The sequence below is a fragment of the Ceratotherium simum genome, chromosome 16, assembly GCF_057802395.1.
Source record: "Ceratotherium simum simum isolate JZ-2026a chromosome 16, ASM5780239v1, whole genome shotgun sequence".
Classification (NCBI taxonomy): Eukaryota; Metazoa; Chordata; class Mammalia; order Perissodactyla; family Rhinocerotidae; genus Ceratotherium; species Ceratotherium simum.
In genome coordinates, this window is record NC_141915.1 from 23,498,268 (window position 1) to 23,516,222 (window position 17,955).

Consider the following 17,955-nt stretch of genomic DNA (forward strand, 5'->3'; position numbering starts at 1 on the left):
GACCCCACCACCAGCTTGCTGTGTGACTCTGGCGAGCCATGGCCCCTCCCTGGGCCTCAGTTTCCTTGTCTGCAAATCAGGACTCATTTATGCGTCCTGATGCGTGCTAACTAAGCACCAAGCCCTGCATTAAGTCCTGGGGATCGAGAGCACAAGTGAGACCAGAGGATGACTGAGAAAGACACAGGCTCTGCTCTCAGGGAGCTTGCAGTCTAGTAGAGAAGTTAAGATTTGTAATAATACTAACAGCTAACGGTTACAGAGCACCTACTGTTTACCAGGCAAAACCCTATGAGACAGATACTAGTATTATCCCCATTTTACAGATGAAGAAACTGAGACTCAGAGAGGTTTAGTACTTTGCCCAAGGTCACACAGCTAGTGAGAAGTAAAGCCAGGATAAGAATAAAGACAAAATACGGTGGGCATTCAGGAGAGGGAAGACTTCCCGGAGGAGGTGGCCTCTGACCTGAGCCTTTCAAAGACAGGGGCAATTTGAACATGCAAACATTTAGGGAAGGGTGAATAAGAAATTCTATTAACTGAAAATTGTAATAGCACTTGACCTCCGCTCTCTGCCCAAACACCAACCACGGCCCCAGGAGAGCGGCAGAAGCCAGGCCAGCCTCTGAAGAGCAGCACTGACAGAGGGTGCAAGAAGGCTGAGTGGCAAAGTAGGAAGGAGGAGGTGGGGAGAATAAAAATACTTCCCAAACCAAGTCCTGCCTAAGCTTCCAGAAATGCTGCAAGACAGAAAACCCAGCGGGCAGCGGGGCAGGTGCCAACAGACCGGGGAGGTGGGAGAAGGGATGGCATACTGCACACATCAGGGAAGGGAGGGCAATCTGCACACTGTACCCCCAGTGCCCTAAGAATTAAAACCCCAGTCGTGACCCAGGCACACACAGAACACTGCAGCCATAAACTGCAACGTTGGGGAAGATATTTATTGACGTGGAAAAATTCACGTATATTTCAAGTGAAAAGGCAGGTTGCAAAATCATACATATGGGGGAATTCTTGTGGGGGAAAAATATCTTTATACAAGTCTGGAAGGGTATACACCTAAAATTTCAACAGTGGTTATCTCTGGGCGGTCGTTTATGGAGGAGTTTTATCTTCTTTACACTTACCTAGATTTTCTAATTCTTCTACAATAACAGGCATTATCTGTGCAATTCTTTAAGGTTTTATTTTTTTTTAATAAGGTAAATACATTAAGGATTTTGGCAGGGTGATGTGGGCAGGAGAAGAGATGGGCCAGCCACCTGGGTGCAGGGGGGGGAAGAGAATGGAGGGTAAGAGAGCTCAGCCAGGATGGGGGTGGGGAGGATGGAGAGGGGTCTCAGCAGGATGGGGGTGGGGAGGATGGAGAGGGGGCTCAGCCAGGATGGGGGTGGGGAGGATGGAGAAGGGTCTCAGCAGGATGGGGGTGGGGAGGATGGAGTGGGGGGGTGCTCAGCCAGGATGGGGTTGGGGAGGGAAGAAAGAGGGTGCTACCCTGACAGGACAAAGGACTTATTATAAAGACTAGCTTGTGGGGTCCTGTCTCCTCCATCTTCTGCCCCCTAGTCTCCTCGGGGCCCAGAGGTCTTCCCAGCCCTGGAAGCGAAGGGTCCCGTCTGGAAGCCCACAGCTGCCTGATAGAGGGCAGAGGGGCGGGGGTGGAGCAGCTTGGAGTACCAGGAGAGAAGCGGGTTTGGAGGGCTAAGCTTGGAGTTTTGAGAGGAAGGCGGGCCTCAGAGGCGAAGTGGAGCTGGCCTGGAGCAGGTGGCCCAGGGGGATGGGAGAGCAGCCTGGAGGGTTAATCCAGGTTACCACCGAGTGCTGCACCCCACCAGCAGCTGTACTGCTCACTGGGGTGGGGAGCCAGCGGAGCTCTTGATCTGAGGGGAAGAGGGGGATTTTGATGAGATCCAGGCTGGGGAGGGAGTGGAAGGGGAATTGGGCTTCCTGGCCTTCTCTGGGAGCAAGATAGGAAAGACTGAGCAGAAGCACGAGGGTGACAGCCTGGATCACTATGTGTTTGTTATTTTCTTTGCCCCCATCTGTTCCCCTCCATCATTAGCAGTAAAATCCTTAAAATAGCCAAGACTCTCCTTGACTGGATAATTATCAGAGCTTCTAAAACATCCATAGGCTAACTTTAAAGGTAGCGAGCTTCCTGTCCCTGGAGGTATTCAAATAGAAACTGGGCCTGCTCTCAAGGGTTATGCATCAGAAAGAGAGTCAGACCTCTGAGGTCCCTCCCATTCCTGAGATCCTCTGAGTCAATGAAAGTGGGGTTTTAGGCGGCAGTCACTAGGAAGAAGGCGCCTGGCTAAAAAAGAAACTGGTGAAGGCATTCACCATGCCCCTCCCCAGTCTTCACAGACCAGTGTCTGAAGGACAAACTCGTCTGTCTGCAGGTGTGCCCAGCCGGGACTCCGGGTTCTAGAAAACATCCCCTTCCCCTGTGTGCCCCCTCCTTCAGTAGAAGTGGGTGTCTGTGCTCTGTGTGCTGCGTGTGCCTCTCAGCTTCAGCGCCAGGAGGAGAAAACGTGCTGAGTATAAAGGGAAGCAGAAGTTCACAGGGTCACAGGGTACTTTGCGAATTGAACTATCAGACCCATTCTATTAGTGTTCCAGCGAGAGCATGGAGGTGAGAGCACAGACCTTCCGTGAGCGTTTAGTGGCCCATGGAATTAGAAACATCAGCATCATTGCTGTTTATAAATACAGGACAATCAACAAAGAGAAGGAAAAAGCTATACAAACGTGGGTAGGTCATGCAAAGTGAACAACTGATACTAACGGTAGTCACACTGACTGTTTACCATTCACCCCTCATATGCACCCTAATAGCTATTGTATTTGTTGTAAATGGGGAGGATTTACGGGGAAGCAGACTTCCCCAGTAATTAGGGCTGCCCAACAGCGGGACCTGTTGCTCAGGGAGGCTGTGAGCTCCCTGTCCTGAAATATTCAAGCAGAGACCATGAGGGAAGCCTGGCTGGCTCCCTTCCGTGCGCCTCTCAGATCTACTTTCCATCCTCACCCTACCCTCACCCCAGGAGGCTGCCAGCATGGACCCCATCACAAGCCCCCAACTCCCTCTGCCTTCTGGTTGGGTCTGGCCAATGGGAAGCCCCGGCAGGGCCTGGGAGAGAGGGGAGGGATCTATTTTCTAGGCTTCCTCCCTACAGGGCCCCCTTGGGCCTTGGGACCTCTGGAGGGAAGGTCATAGCTCCCCGTGGAGCAGCCTTCACCACACAGCCCCGCCTACCTCTGGCTTCTGGTGTCGGCTCCCTTCTCTCACCCTCAGCAGCCTGAGGAGGGGCATAGGTGGGGAATTGCTGTCACTAACCCGGAGGTCCCGCGCCACCCCTCGGGGTTTCCCTACGCCCTGCCCTCACCTTTGAAAATTGCTCCTTTATTAAAACCCTCCTGGAACTATCCTAATGAAAGTGTGCCATCTGTTTCCTGCTGGGATCCTAGCTGATACACGAGGGTTCCTAATCAGACATGAAATTAAACTATATGGACTCTCCACATGGTACAATTAATTCAGCAGCTCCATGAAATGTGAGTCAGGTTCGCTTTGTCGTAGGCTTTATTTCATTACAGTACTGAATTTTATGTTATCAGCTGTTATCAGATGTGGCTTGTGGCTCACAACTTCCAAAACCATTGCGGCCCACGCCCACTTGTCTACAGATAGGGAAACTGAGTCATCCTAGAACCTTACCCAAGGTCACAGCCCAACTCAGGAAACCGGGAACTCCAGGATCCCACCCCAGGGTGCCCTCCCCGAGCAGAGCAATCCTACTGGCCCGGCCATCCTTCCCTGTCCCCCACCCACAACTGAGGCAGCCGCCCATACTCTCCCCAGTCCCCTTCCCTCCCCATTCCCTGGTGGGAGAGGCCCTTGGGGAAAATGATGAGGTTTTTATAGCATTCCGTGGTAAGCACTTAATAACTCTCCAGGCTATAGATCTGCGCTTTGCATAGGCTGGGGATAATTCACAGTAAAATATGACTTTTCATTTATAACCTTGACATGTAATAAATACTTCCCAGTGAAGCTTGGGCACAAAAGGAGGGTGGGGTGAGCAACCATCAGATGAGACTCCACGACTGAGTGTTGGGGTTCAGGTCCATGGCAGATGGACTCGAGGGCTGAGCAAACCTGAGTCTCAGGGGTCCAGAACCCAGGGCCAGGGATGCTCATGATGTAATAGCAAACTCTGAGATTGTCAGCCAATGAGGCACCACAGCTCCCCCCTAGCCTTGCCACCATTTCTGGGAAGTCGAGTCACTCTCTTCTGGATCCAAACTCCCCCAAAGGCCAATGGGTCCTGAATCCAGAAGTCCAGACAGAGGTCATCTTCCTCCACTCTCACACCTGGCTCACTCTGACTCCTCTTAAAGAGCTCCCCGCCCCCCCCCCACCACCTACCCTTCCACCACCTCCCTGCTGTCCCCACTGACAGTGAGCTAATAATTGGACATTTGGGTTGTTTTCCAATTTTCCACAATTAGATAATAATCATAACAGTTCCTGTTTATTCTGCATCTACCATGGCTCAGGAGCACTGCTCATTTAATTCTCAAAACCACCCATGGCATTATCACAGCCACAGGTCACAGGGGAGGGCGCTGACGTTCAGAGGGTTGAGTGACTTGCCCAAGATCGCATTGTGATGACGTGGTGGCATCAGACCTCAACCCGGATCTGGCCGACCACAAGTCCCGTTGTCTCCATTGCTATGCGTCCTAGGTTGGGCTCCCCCAGAAGCAGATCCTGAGACAAGGATTTGAATACAAGACATTTATTTAGGACGTGACCCCAGGAAGCATCAGACGGGGAGTGGGGCTGTGAAACAGGGAAGGAATGAAGCCAATACAGAATGCGTTGTGAGCAGGCCACCACGGGGGACAACTGAGAGTCTGGAGCCAGTACAGAACACATCTCAGGGTGATCCCGCCCGGTGAGTGAGGGAGCTGGGTTTACATCCACCAGCTCCTGTCAGTCACCAGTGGAGGGTATACACTGGCCCTGCTGAGATGGCTGAGCAGGTTCCAGTAGCTGGAGAAAGCCTTGGGGCAAAGAGTGCCGGGTTGAAGCTGAGCTGGCAGCCATCGGGCCTTCGTGCGTGGAAATGGTAGGCGCCGAGGGGCATGGGCAGAGCACTGGCAGCGTCTGCCTCCCGGCTCAGGCCCCAGCCTGGACCCCTGCCATCACTTGCCTGGCCCAATAGAGTAGTCGTCTAACTGGCCTCCCTGTCTTGTCTTGCCTCATCCAACATATCGCCCAGCTCCAGTGGCCAAGTGTGACCAGTAGTCCGCGGGCCTGGTGGAAGGAGAGACAGAGGTGTGGTAGAGGTCTGCATGATGGTGAGAGGCTGCGTGGTGTACACACTACCACTGGGGGTGCTCCTCCCTCTCCTCAGAGCTCTGACCTGGCCAAGGACCTGGCCCATGGCCAACCATAGAGACAAGGGACCAAGACAAGGATGACTGGCCCAGGGCCATGAGCTGGCTCTGACTGAGCTGCATCCATGCAGAGAGCCAGGGCTCTGGGATGCCATTCAAGTTGTTCCAGCTGGAGAGGTGACCTTCCTGATGATGCCCCGTGATGTGATGGGAGAGGGCATGAGGGGACACACGTGCCTCAGTTCAAATCCTTGCTCTGCTGCTCGCCGTTGTGAGACCCAGTGCAAGTGACAGTTTTTGCTGAGCCTCAGTTTTTTCATCTGTAAAATGGACAAAATATTCTGTGCCACACAAAGTTGCTGAAAGAGACTACAGAAACTTAGGCGAAGTCCATAGCCCAGCAGCTGACACAGAGTGAGCACTTGTTTCTCTCTTTCTCTCTGGCCTAGAGAGTCAGCAACAACTACCTACCATCTTGACCCAAAGACCCCATATAGAGAGTTGTGGAATCTCCCCCACGAGCCCATGCAAGAAGAAATCTTGGAAATCCTGGGAGGGGTGGCCGAGCATCCTGCTCCTCTGAAAACTTCTGGGATAAGAGCTGTCTCTGCCCATTCTCCCTCTGCTTTCTACACTCCCGTCCCTGTGAACACCATCACCAACATTCTTTAACTCTGTGTATTCAGGAATTCTCTCAGGTGCTGAGTGACACTCACAACCTCACTGGTCTTACAGGGCAAGGGGTATGTGAACCCATTTTTCAGATGAGAAAGCTGAGGCTCCAAAGGGTTGATAGCTCTCTACAAGCCACTCTGCAGGGTTATGGGAGAATAGGGACCTGGGTCATGGGACTGCCTCCCCTCCCCTTGACCCATGGGCCACCCTGCCCCTAACATAGCTGGACAAGATAGGACATTTACACCCAAAAGTGAACGGGGATTTGCCTCCAGCAGCCAGAAATGCCTCCCAACCCCTGCTTCCCACTCTAGATTCGAAGCAAAGAGCAATAAACAATTTGCGGCATTTCTTGCCTGTCACAGTGGATTTCTTGCTTATGGAGAATATATGGGTTTCTGAATAATTAAGTACGACACTCAGCTGCCAGGGCCCAAGACTCCAAAAGGCACAGGGAAGCAGAGGCAGAAATTTTCCATCAGCAGCCGAGCCAGAGAGAGTTCGAGAAGTTGTTCCTCCCATCTGAGGACCAGACAGACCTGAGCTCCACCCGGGACAAGGAGCCCAGACTGGAAGGGGCATCAGGGATGACTGGGGCCCAGCACTGTTTCCAGGCAGGAGAACTGAGGGCCAGAGAAGGGGACTCCCCCAGGGTCACCCAGAGCGGGAAGCCCTGGGAAAATGGTCAAGGTCCCAGACAGGGGCCCAAATACCAGGCTTCAAATTCTCTCTTTCTAGCCATGTGACCCTCGCAAGCAGCTTTATCTCTCTGAGTCTTAGTTTCTCTCTTCTGTCAAGTGAGAATAAAACCTTACACATGTTGATAACCCCCATTCTACAGACGGAGAGAAAACGGAGGTCAGGAAAGTGAAGCTATTGGTGAATTGTAAGTAGACATGCAAAGATGGGCTCCAGAAGGCACGCCTCCTGCCTCTGGGTCCCAGCATCAGGCTCTCTTCTCTCTCCTTCTCCTCCTCTCGCCTCTCCTGCCTGCAGGAAACGACTGAAGGACACATTGAAGAAGCAGCAGGAAAACAAGGTCGAGTTAGAACCAAAGGGCCACCTTCAGAAGAGCCACAGAGCTCGACAGAGAGGCAGCTGCCACAGAGTTAGAGGTCAGCAGACTTAAGGCTGGTCACATCTCAGGACCATGACTAGCCACCGTCACTAGCATTTATTGAGTGTTTACTAAGTGCCAGCACTATGCCGAGCCTCTTACATACTCTGTCACATTCAGTACTTACAGCAACTCTATGAGATAAGGTACATTGTCCTCATTTTACAGAACGAGGAAACTGAGGCTCAGAGAGGTTAAGTCACTTGCCTGAGGTCACACAGAGAGATGGTGGTGCAGCCAGGATTCAAACACAAGCCTACAGCCTTAAGCCTTCTGCTTTTCTGCCTCTTTAGAGCATTCAAGGAGGTCTTTCTGAACCCCAAGGACTCTGTGCAGCTCAAAGACAGCAGAGAAGCCTGCATGAGTATCCACAGCTATGATTTACAGGAGACGGTAAAAAACTCCTCTCATCCCTGCCCCTGCCTAGACATGGAAAAGGGCAAGGGAAGAAGAGGAAGAAAGAAGTTGAATAACTTTTCTGTTTTAGCCTCCCAGGACCATAAATGCAGCTGCATAAATCACCCCAGGGCCAGGGAACTGAAATAAAACAGAGGGAGGATGGGTCCCCATTTATCACATACCCCTGCACAGAATAAATGCCCCCTATTGAAGCCCAGTGAGTTAGCACTGCTTTTAACACACACACACAGTCCCACTGCCCCTGCCCTTTGCTCTGGGAACAAAGCCTCCGCTCCAGAGGGCTTCCCCTCACCCAACGGTCCCTGAAAGACCCCCAGGAAATGTGGCTGGATAGGAATTTCAGAGGCCGAGGCAGGACCCCCACCAGGGGCTCAAGTCACAACTGCCCCCTCCCCAGGCAAACAGAGCAGCTTCCCACAGCCTCTGTCCAGCCCTCAAGCCCCTCCAGGTGAGGTCACACTCTCCCTGGGGCTGGGGCTGCCTGGAAGGGCCTCTGGCAGCCAAAAGATCCGTAGCCAACTCTGCAGAGCCAGGTGGGAATGAACCTTAACAATGTTCTCATTCAACAGCATCGCTGACACACAAAGAAATAGAGGCTCGAACAGTAGAAGGCCTGTCCCAGGTCACCAGGCTCATTAGGATAAAGCTCGGATGAGAAGTGAATCTCCTGACTCCTGGTCCAGTGCTCTCTCACTAACCACCCTTCCAGCCTCCAGGCTGAGCTATGTAATTGTCCCCCGAATCCCCCACGGCGTATGTGAGCCCTGGAGCTGGAAACTGAGGTGCTACAAGGCCTGCCAACTGCCAATACCACCAATAACCTCCATCCTAGGGCTAAAGGGCAAAGGTGGAGAGGCAGCCTGGTGCAACAGCATCAACCCCGAACGTTAGCACCAGACAGACCTGGCTTCAAATCCCAGCTTGGCCATTTCGTTAGTTATCTACTGCAACACAACAATTACCCCCAAACTTAGCAGCTTAAAGCAACACATATTTATTATCTCACAGTTTCTGTGGGTCAGGGATTTGGGTACAGCTTAGCTGGGTCCTCTGCCAGCCACAGCCACGGTTTCTCACAAGGCTGCAACTGAGGTGTCAGCCCAGGGTCTGCAGTCTCATCTGATGGTTTGACTGGGGAAGAATCCACTTCCAAGCTCACTCCCGTGGCTGTTGGCAGGAATTAGTTTCTTGCAGGCTATTGCAATGAGGGCCTCAGTTCCCTGCTACGTGGGCCTTTCCCACACGGCAGCTTGCTCCGTCAAAGCCCGCAGGCAGAGAGGGCAATAGAGAGAGGCTGCTAGCAAGAAGGAAGTCACAGGCTTTGGTAACCTAATCATAAAGGGACATCCTATCACCTTTGCCATATTCTCTTGGTTAGAATCAAGTCACTTGGTCCAGCCTACACTGAAGGGGGGAGGGTTACACAGGGTGTGAATACCAGGAAGTAGAAATCACTGGGAGCCATCTTATAAGTCATTACCACAGCCACTGCTAGCTGTGTGTCCTTGGCCACATTCCTTAACCTCTCTGAGTGTCAGTTTCCTCCTCTGTAACCATAGGGATAGGGAAACTGTGCCCAGCATCAAGCACATAGAAGGTGCTCAAGAAATGGTGGTTGTTATTCTTCTAAGTGCTATTGATAGACGGGGAGGCCGGAAGAGGTATGTTGGGCTGATGAGCAGCCAGGCATTCACAGGGAGACAGGTGGACCTGGACACAGTGCAGGGACGAAGAACAAGGTGCATGGGCCTTCCCAGCCTGGAGGGAGAAAAGATTTGCTTGTAAAGCAGAGGAAATCCTCTGCTGAGCTGGATTCCAGAGGCAGTGTAAGAGGGGGAGTTTGGGGCATAGAACAACCGGGGAGCCTGCAAGTGCTGGCTCAGGAACCCTGGGAGTGAGCCTGGCAGAGCTCCCTTCACATCACAGCTCTGGGAGGAAGGCTAGGACCCCCCCTCCGCCTCAGAGGCAGGGATGTGGACCCCCAAGGAACTGGTCTCCCCCAAGGGGATCTGAAGGGAACCAGAGCTGGGGCGAGCACTGGCTAGCTGGCTGAGCATACAGGACGTTTCTAAGTCAGAGGTTTACAAGTCACGGGAGCCTGCAGGTACCACGGGCATTGCTTGGTGAAAGGCCGTACCTGTGGAGGGCAGGCCTTTCCTGAAGAGCTCTACTTCACCCTGTGAAAACAACAGTCTGATTAAAACTGGAGCCAGTTGCTGTAGGCTGTGAGCCACAGAGAAGGAAAAGAATAGACCCCAGGAGTAGTCAAGCTAAAATGACTTTAGAGGATTACAGATGGTCATCAGGGAGCCATGACCCCTCTTAAATTATTTACAGAAGTGTGCATGTGGCTGTGCATTTTGTGGAGGGAGAGAAATCTGTCCACCATCCTAGATTAGGAACATAGATCCAGTCCAACTCTCCCATGTCACAGATGAAGAAACTGAGGCCAGGCAGTAGCAGGGACTTCCCCAGCTATCCAGCAGGACAGCCAGGGTGAGGACCCAGGCCAGCCCGTTTTCCACCTTTCTCAGGCAGACTCGCAACCCACCCTTCACCAGCGGCAGTTTAGGCTCTGCGTCCTCCTAATAAAGCAGCAATGTCTCTGAATGATGTTTAATTATTTTGCAGGAGAATCGCTTTAATGGGCTACATGAAACTTAAAGGATTTTTAATAAAACCTCACGAGCTCTGGGGGCTCCAGGCCCCTCCCCATGCTCCCCTTTGTTATTTCTCCTGATCCCATGAAGATATAACATTTGTCACTGTTTCATTAGGAGCCGCCGTGCCCTGTGTTATTTATGAGCCTGCTATTTATTGAAAATTGTATTTTTGAGGGGGAAGATGGGGGGGAATGAAGTTTATCATAGAGAAGACTTGGCAAGAAAATTAGTGACATTTCAAAGTCCCCAAATCCCTGCTCCTATAAAGACTGAATGAGTTCGGTCCCCAGATGTCAGAGCATGACTTCAAGTCCTTTTCCAGGTGGGGGCTGTCTCTGGGCTCCTTGATGCCTTGATCGTCCTTAGGAAACGACAAGGGCTTTTATAATCTCCTTTTCAATCTGATCTGTACCTGTCTTCTTCAAAAAAAAAAAAAACTGTTTTTATTCAAAGTAATATATGCACAAGGTTAAATACAGCATCCTGCTAAACCACGTCCTCCTCCCAGTGCTGTTCCCCCTAGGCTGCCATGTCTAACTTCTTAACACATCTTTTCTGATATTTACCCGCATTTTTCTAAATAATATGCTTCTGCAGATATTTCTTAATTCATCAGTTTTAGACACAATCTATTGACTTACTACTGTACTAGATGAGGATTTATCTCCCGCACACCATCTCCACCCTCTCCCGTCACATCTCTATCTTTAGTTCTTACCCCTGGTTACCTCTGTGATCTTCCAGCCTCTAGAGTTGCACTTGGCAAAAAGAGGATATTAATACTCCTATCCTTCCCTTTTCCTCACTTCTCCCACTTTCACCTCCTAACTTCTGTCATCCACACTTTCTCTTTTATGTTGGTAAAGTTGATAATATTTACATTTATTCTGTAACCATATTAGGTCTTTCAGATTGATTCTAGGAGTTGAAAATCAGTGGAAAGTATTGACATTATGGTGCCTAGGTAAAGACTCTTCACTGCAGAGGCAAGTAGTGTACTATGATTACAGTTTGCTTTCAGGTACGTGTGTGTGTGTGCGTATAAGTTTCAAGTTGCCTTTCTTTATTCTTTTGTCTTCGTTGTCTTTATCACATTCCCAATTCTTTTTAAAAGTCTTAATAAAGCAAATTCTTTCCAGTCTCCCTTTTCATCAGGGACCACCCCTCCCCCATTCGCACCCCCACAGCACCCCCCCAACCCCCCACCCACTGGAGCCCTCAGTCCTCTTGCTTCAGTCTGGACTGGCTGCTCTCCAGGCCTGTGCACAGATCGTGCCCTAGAACTCACCCCTGGTCTTCTGAGCTCTGTCTGTAGCTTCTTGCCTACCCAGTCTTCTTCCTTTCCTGGATTACTCCCTCACTTTAAATGTAACACATCTTCAGGTTGTTTCCTTGGAAAGGATTTATGGGAGACAAATTTTATGAGTCCTTGCAGCTTGCATGCTGGGTTGGCTGGATATAAAAATGCTAGGTTGGCAATCATTTCTTTCAGAATTCTGAAGGTATTTGATGTTGCCGATGTGAGTCTGATGCCAGTCTGATTCTTGTTGCTTTGTAAGTGACCTGATCTCCCTCTTGGAAATCTTTAGAATGTTCTTTTCTCCTGTTGCTCTTCTGACTCAGTGATGTGCGAAATTGGTGTGGATTCTTTTCATTTATAGTGTTGGGCACTCAATGGGCCTTTTCTTATTTTGTTTAAGTTGGAACTTCCATATAGTTTTGTAACTTCATATTGCAAACCAAATTGTGTGTCAAAATACAAACGTTTCCAGTAACCAACGAGTTCCTTCATGGCTCCTCCTGGTTGATAGCTCTCCAAGAGTAGCCACTATTCTCTCCTCTTTCACCATAGACTAGTTTTGCCTTTTTTGAGTTTCACATAAATGGACTTTTACAGTGTGTACCTTTCTGTGTCTGGCTTCTTTTGCTTAACGTTGTGTCTCTGACATTCACCCGTGTTGTTCCATGTAGGCACTCTTGGTTCTTTTTCACTTCTGTGTAATATTCCGTTGCGTGGATATACCACAATTTATTCATATAAATAGTGGTGGACATTTTTTTTTTTTTTATGAGGAAGACCAGCCCGGAGCTAACATCCAATGCCAATCCTCCTCTTTTTTGCTGAAGAAGACTGGCCCTGGGCTAACATCCATGCCCATCTTCCTCTACTTTATATGGGACGCTGCCACAGCATGGCTTGCCAAGCAGTGCATCAGTGTGCGCCCTGGATCCGAACTGGCGAACCCTGCGCCACCGCAGTGGAGTGCACACACTTAACCGCTTGTGCCACCAGGCCGGCTCCTGGACATTTTTAACTGTCCCCAGTTTTGAGCTACTATGAACAATGCTTTTGTAACATTCTTGTATATGTCTTTTGGTGGAAATAAGTATTCACCTTCCTTCAGTCTAGATTTAGAGGTAGAATTGTTGGATCACAGGATAGGCATACATTTAGCTTTTGTAGATGCTGCCATCAACTTTCCAAAGAGGATGTACAAATTTAAACTACCAGTGGCAATGTCCAAGAGTTCCGGTTGTTCCACATTCTCGCCGGTACTTTCAGATCTTTTATTTTTGCCTCTCTAGTAGGGCTGTGGTGGTATTTTATTGTGGTTTTAATTAGCATTTCCTTGATGACGAATAATACGGAGCACCTTTGAATATGTTTATTAACCATTTTGTATTTCTTTTATTGATTCATTTTATTTTAACTTTTGTAAATCTTTTGCTCGTTCTTGAAAGCAAATATTTCTTACTTTATGAAGGTGTAGGATTTGTACATACACTCTAGATGCACCTTCTGTGTTGGGTATATGTATTACAAATACTTCTCCAAGTCTTTGGCTTGTCTTTTCACTCTCTTAATATCGTCTCTACTGAAGAGAAGTTCTTAATTTTAACAGGGCCTAAATTTAGCGATATTTTCTTTTACACTTAGTGGGTTTTGTATTCTATTTTAGAAATCTTTGTCCATCCCAAAGACATGAAGCTATTCTTCTGGGATTTTTTTTTCTAGAAACTTCACTGTTTTACTTTGCACATTTAGGTCTATGATCCACCCTGAATTGATTTTTGTGTGTGGTATGTGATCAGGATTCAGGCTCCTTTCCTTTCCATGTGGTTGTCCAACTGGCCCTTTCAATACGTGGATTCAGGTCTCCAGCTTTAGGAATCATCTTGCATTTGTTCTTGATCATCTTCACCCCCTGTGTTCTCTGTTTTGGAACTCCTTTCACTCAGATGTGAGACCTCCTGGACTGTTCCTCTTGGTCTCTTCTTTTTTTTCTCTCATTTTTCTTGTCCTTTTTCTTTTTTGTTCTGCTTTCTGAGAACATTCCTCAACTTTACCTTCCAATCCTTGTACTGAATTTTATTTCAACAAGAATATTTATTTCCAAATATGCTGTCTTGTTTCCCCATCGTTCCTGTTCCACAGCTCCGCCCTCCGTCTGGTAGTTAACAGAGAGCTGCCCTTTTGTGTCACCGAGTGGATCATCCTCACTCCTGGCGGAGCCTTCTGCTCTGACGTGGAGAGCTGAAACATCTAGCCTGGGGTGGGGTTCAAGAGGGACCCACATCTTCAGAGGCTCCATCTCCTTTCCTCCGTTATTCCTGCTTTCCACATCTTCTTTCCTCTCATTCTCTTTCTCATCCTCTAAGGTCAGGTTCTCTGGGGAAACACACACTGAAACCGAAATTTACCTGCAGGAAATTTATGGGCATGCCCGCAAGGTCAACCGTGAGGAGGGGGTGAAGGAAGTAAAAATGGGCAGAGGGAGGAGATGAATTGCAATGCAGGTGCAACAAAGGCTTCACCTGATCCCAAAGACAGGTCTGGAGTTGGAATGGCCCTCCAGAGTCATCCCACCTTGGGGAGAGGGGGCAGGAATTTTATCGCCCCCCACCCCACCCTACTGTCCACTTGTTGAATGTAGGTTACCCTGGGGAGGCGGTGTGATCTTGGGCTAAGCAGCTCCCTGCAGCTGAGGGAAATTATTGGAGGACTCAGCTGAGAGCTCTCAGCCACCAGCACTCCCAGCAGCTGGGAGAATGAGTGCCTCCTCTCCCCTTTCACCGTAAGGGATCCAGTCCTACACACTCACTCGCTCCCGCTGGGACATGCATCTGGGTCCTGCAACAACTAGAGGACATAGTCCCTTTCCTTTCCCAGCAGGCCCAGCACTTCCCCCAGCCAGGTAATGTGTTGACTTTACCCCAGTTATGGCCTGGTGACCAGAGGAGAGGTGGGTAGATCCTGAGGGCCGTGCACATTGTCCGAGGCCTCTGCATCATCTTCCAGCAAGCATGGAGCAGGGGAGGTTGTCGCCCTTTAACAGGGAAGATTGGGCCATTTCTGTTGGCCCAAAGGGACCAGGGAGATCTGAAGATTCATGATACTCAAGGGCATTGACCCAGAGGCTCCCGTCACGAGTCTCGAGGGCCCACTCCTCCTCAGTCAAGGCTATGACCTTGGAGTAGCGGCCTGGGCTTGATATTCAGTTTTTTCCGCCCTTCAGTTCCAGGATTATTTTAGAGGCTGCCTCCTTGGACCACTCCTGACACTAATTTTCTTAGACTTAGGTGAACTTGGAGACAGATATTCATGGTCAGAAAGTTTACTGGGAGTTTCCTTGGGAACAACGCCTGTGGGGGTGTCAATGCTTTCCAGCCAAAGACCTCAAGAAACACCTCCGCAGGTGAACAAGTTGGGTTTATTGCTTGCTGCAATGACGAAGACCAGACACCATGGGGAACGATGGGACATCTCGGTAAGGGGGTGTTAAAAAGGACTTATTTTAGGATTTGGGCTCATGTTAGGTGATTTAGGGGATGGTTCAGAGAAGCGGGGCTCTGCTCTGAATTGGCTGCTGTTAGGAAGCAAGGGTAGTTCTATGATCTATAAATCTTATCTGGAAGGAGGGAGGACTAAAGTAAGGCTAAAGCTGTAGCTGGTGAAGCAGCGGCATCACTCACGTTAGCCAGGAGAGGGGGATGTTCGGTGTTTTGTGGTTTGGACGGTGATCGTGCTTCTGTCTTTGCTTAGACAAGATTGCAGGGTGGTCTTGCTTCGTGCCTCACTTCATCATGGTCAGTGGGTGGCCCTGTCCAGCGTTCTGTGAGAGGTTCATGTCTCACAGGGTGACACCGAGGCCCGGGCGTGAGTGCAGGGCGAGCTCCTGGATGTCAGACGCTGCCTGGCTCTTTCTCAGGAGGGAAGGAAGCAGGATCGAGTGGAGGGAGGAACTGAACTGTGGTGGAGTCATAGCACAGGCCTCGGCAGTTCCCACAGGGAGCTGTGGAGCTGAGATGGCCCTTCAGAGCTGTGCACTCTGAGGAAGGGGCTGAGCCCTTGTACCCTCCTCCCCACAGTGAGCAGTCACTGGATGCAGACCACCTCTGGACCGGGCGAGGCCTCGGGTGAGGCAGCTCCTTCGTGGCTGAAGCAACTCCAGAGAACAGCTCAACAGGGAGCCATCGACTGGGGGGACAAGTGACTCAGCCCTGAAGGGGAATCTGGGCAGCACGGTACACCACGCATCCACTGTACTCAATCTCTCTCTCCCCCTCCCTCCCTCTGCCAGGACCCTGAAACTCCCTCGCTGTACTAGACCGTAGGGAAGTAAAGGAACCCACGTAGTGCCATTTTACGCGGAAGTAAAGGAACCCACGTAGTGCCATTTCCCCTCAGCCCCATAACTCCCTCCTGCCACAGCCACGCCTACCGTTTGGAACTGACAATGGGAGAGGGGAGAGAGGCTGGAGGAGAAGGAGGGGAATGGCAGGGCTCTGTCCTGGACCAGAGGTGGAAGATAGAACTAAAACTAGCCCCTTTGTACCAGAGCCTCCCACCACAACCCCCAGCTCAGTCCTGTCTTCCCCATCCCTCCCAGGGGCAAAATAATGTAAAATATTCTGCCAAGGAGCTAATCTGCACTACAAAGAGAAGTTGGGGGGAGAGACTTAGGCTACAGGGAAGGATTCAAATTGAAAATGCTCAGGGGGCCCCACTAATAAAAACAATAATTCAGCTCCTCACTGAGCAATCCCAGAACAAAGAGGAGAAATTGCTGAGTCCCCACCTGAGTGGGGAGGAGGGGCGGGGGGAGGTGACAGAGAGACAGGTTGACAGACTGGGCTAGAACCACAGACGCCCCTTTGATTTTTATAAACTCTATTATGGAGCCAAAACCAAACCTTCCCCTGGCTGCTCCCTGTGGTACATCTCGGCAGCTGGAGCCGTAAAGATGCCTCCCAAGGGATGAGCTGGCCAGAGTCCTGGATTCAGTGGGCATCTCCTTGCACCTGTGAGAGTTGCCTGTACAAAGAACGGGATGGGCGCTAACGCTGCCATCACCACTTATGTGTCAGGAACTATGCTTCCTACCTTGGCCCTTATCTCCTATGATCTCCGACAGCCTGGTGATAATGTTAATAATAAAATAATTCACATATACTAGGAGCTTATCATATGCCAGATGCTGTGCTTTAGCTCACTGACACTCACAACAAAACTGAGGCATATCTATTAATAACCCCATTTTTCTTTGGTAACAGCTTTGTTGAGATATAATTCACATGCTATACGATTCACCCATTAAAGCACATAATACAATGGTTTTTAGTACATTCACAAAGTTATGCAACCATCACAATCAATTTTAGAATATTTTCCCTCACCCCTCCCCCCACAAAAAAACCCATAGCCTTTAGTTAGCACTCCCCCCAAACCTTCCATCCCCCCAGCCCTAGGTGACCACTTACCTACTTTCTGTCTCTATAGGTTTGCCTCTTCTGGACATTTCATATAAATGGAATCATACATTATGTGGTCTTGGTGACTGGTTTCTTTCACTTAGCATAATGTTTTCAAGGTTCCCCCATGTTGTAGCAGTTGTCAGTACTTCATTCCTTTTCATTGCTGAATAATATTTCATTGCATGGATATACCACATTTGTTCATCCATTCATCATTGAGGGACATTTGGTTTGTTTCCACCTTTTGGCTATTATGAGTAATGCTGCTCTGAACATTTGTGTACGATTTTAGTGTGGACGTATGTTTTCATTTCTCTTGTGTATATACGTAGGTGTGGAATTACAGAACCATCGTAACTCACGTTTAACTTTTTAAGGAACTGCCAAACTGTTTTCCAAAGTGGCTGCACCATTTTTCATTCTCACCATAAGTATTTGAGGGTTTCCAGTTTCTCCACGTCTTCACCAACATGTTATCATCTGCCTTTTTTATTGTAGCCGTCCTCTTGGTTGTGAAATGATATTTCATTGTGGTTTTAATTTGCATTTCCTTAATAGCTGATGCTGTTGAGCATCTTTGCATCTGTTTATTGGCGATTTGTACATCTTTGAAGAAGTGTCTGTTCAGATCGTTTGCCCATTTTTAATTGGATTATTTGTCTTTTTCTTATTGAGTTGAAAGAGTTCTTTATATATTCTAAATACAACTTCTCTATCAGATACATGACATGAAAATATTTCCTCCTATTCTTTTTTTTTTTTCTCTTTGGTGAGGGAGATTGGCCATGAGCTAATATCTGTGCCCATCTTCCTCTATTTTGTACATGGGATGCCGCCACAGCATGGCCCAATGAGCTGTGTGTAGGTCCGTGCCGAGGATCCAAACCTGCGGACCCTGGGCTACCAAAG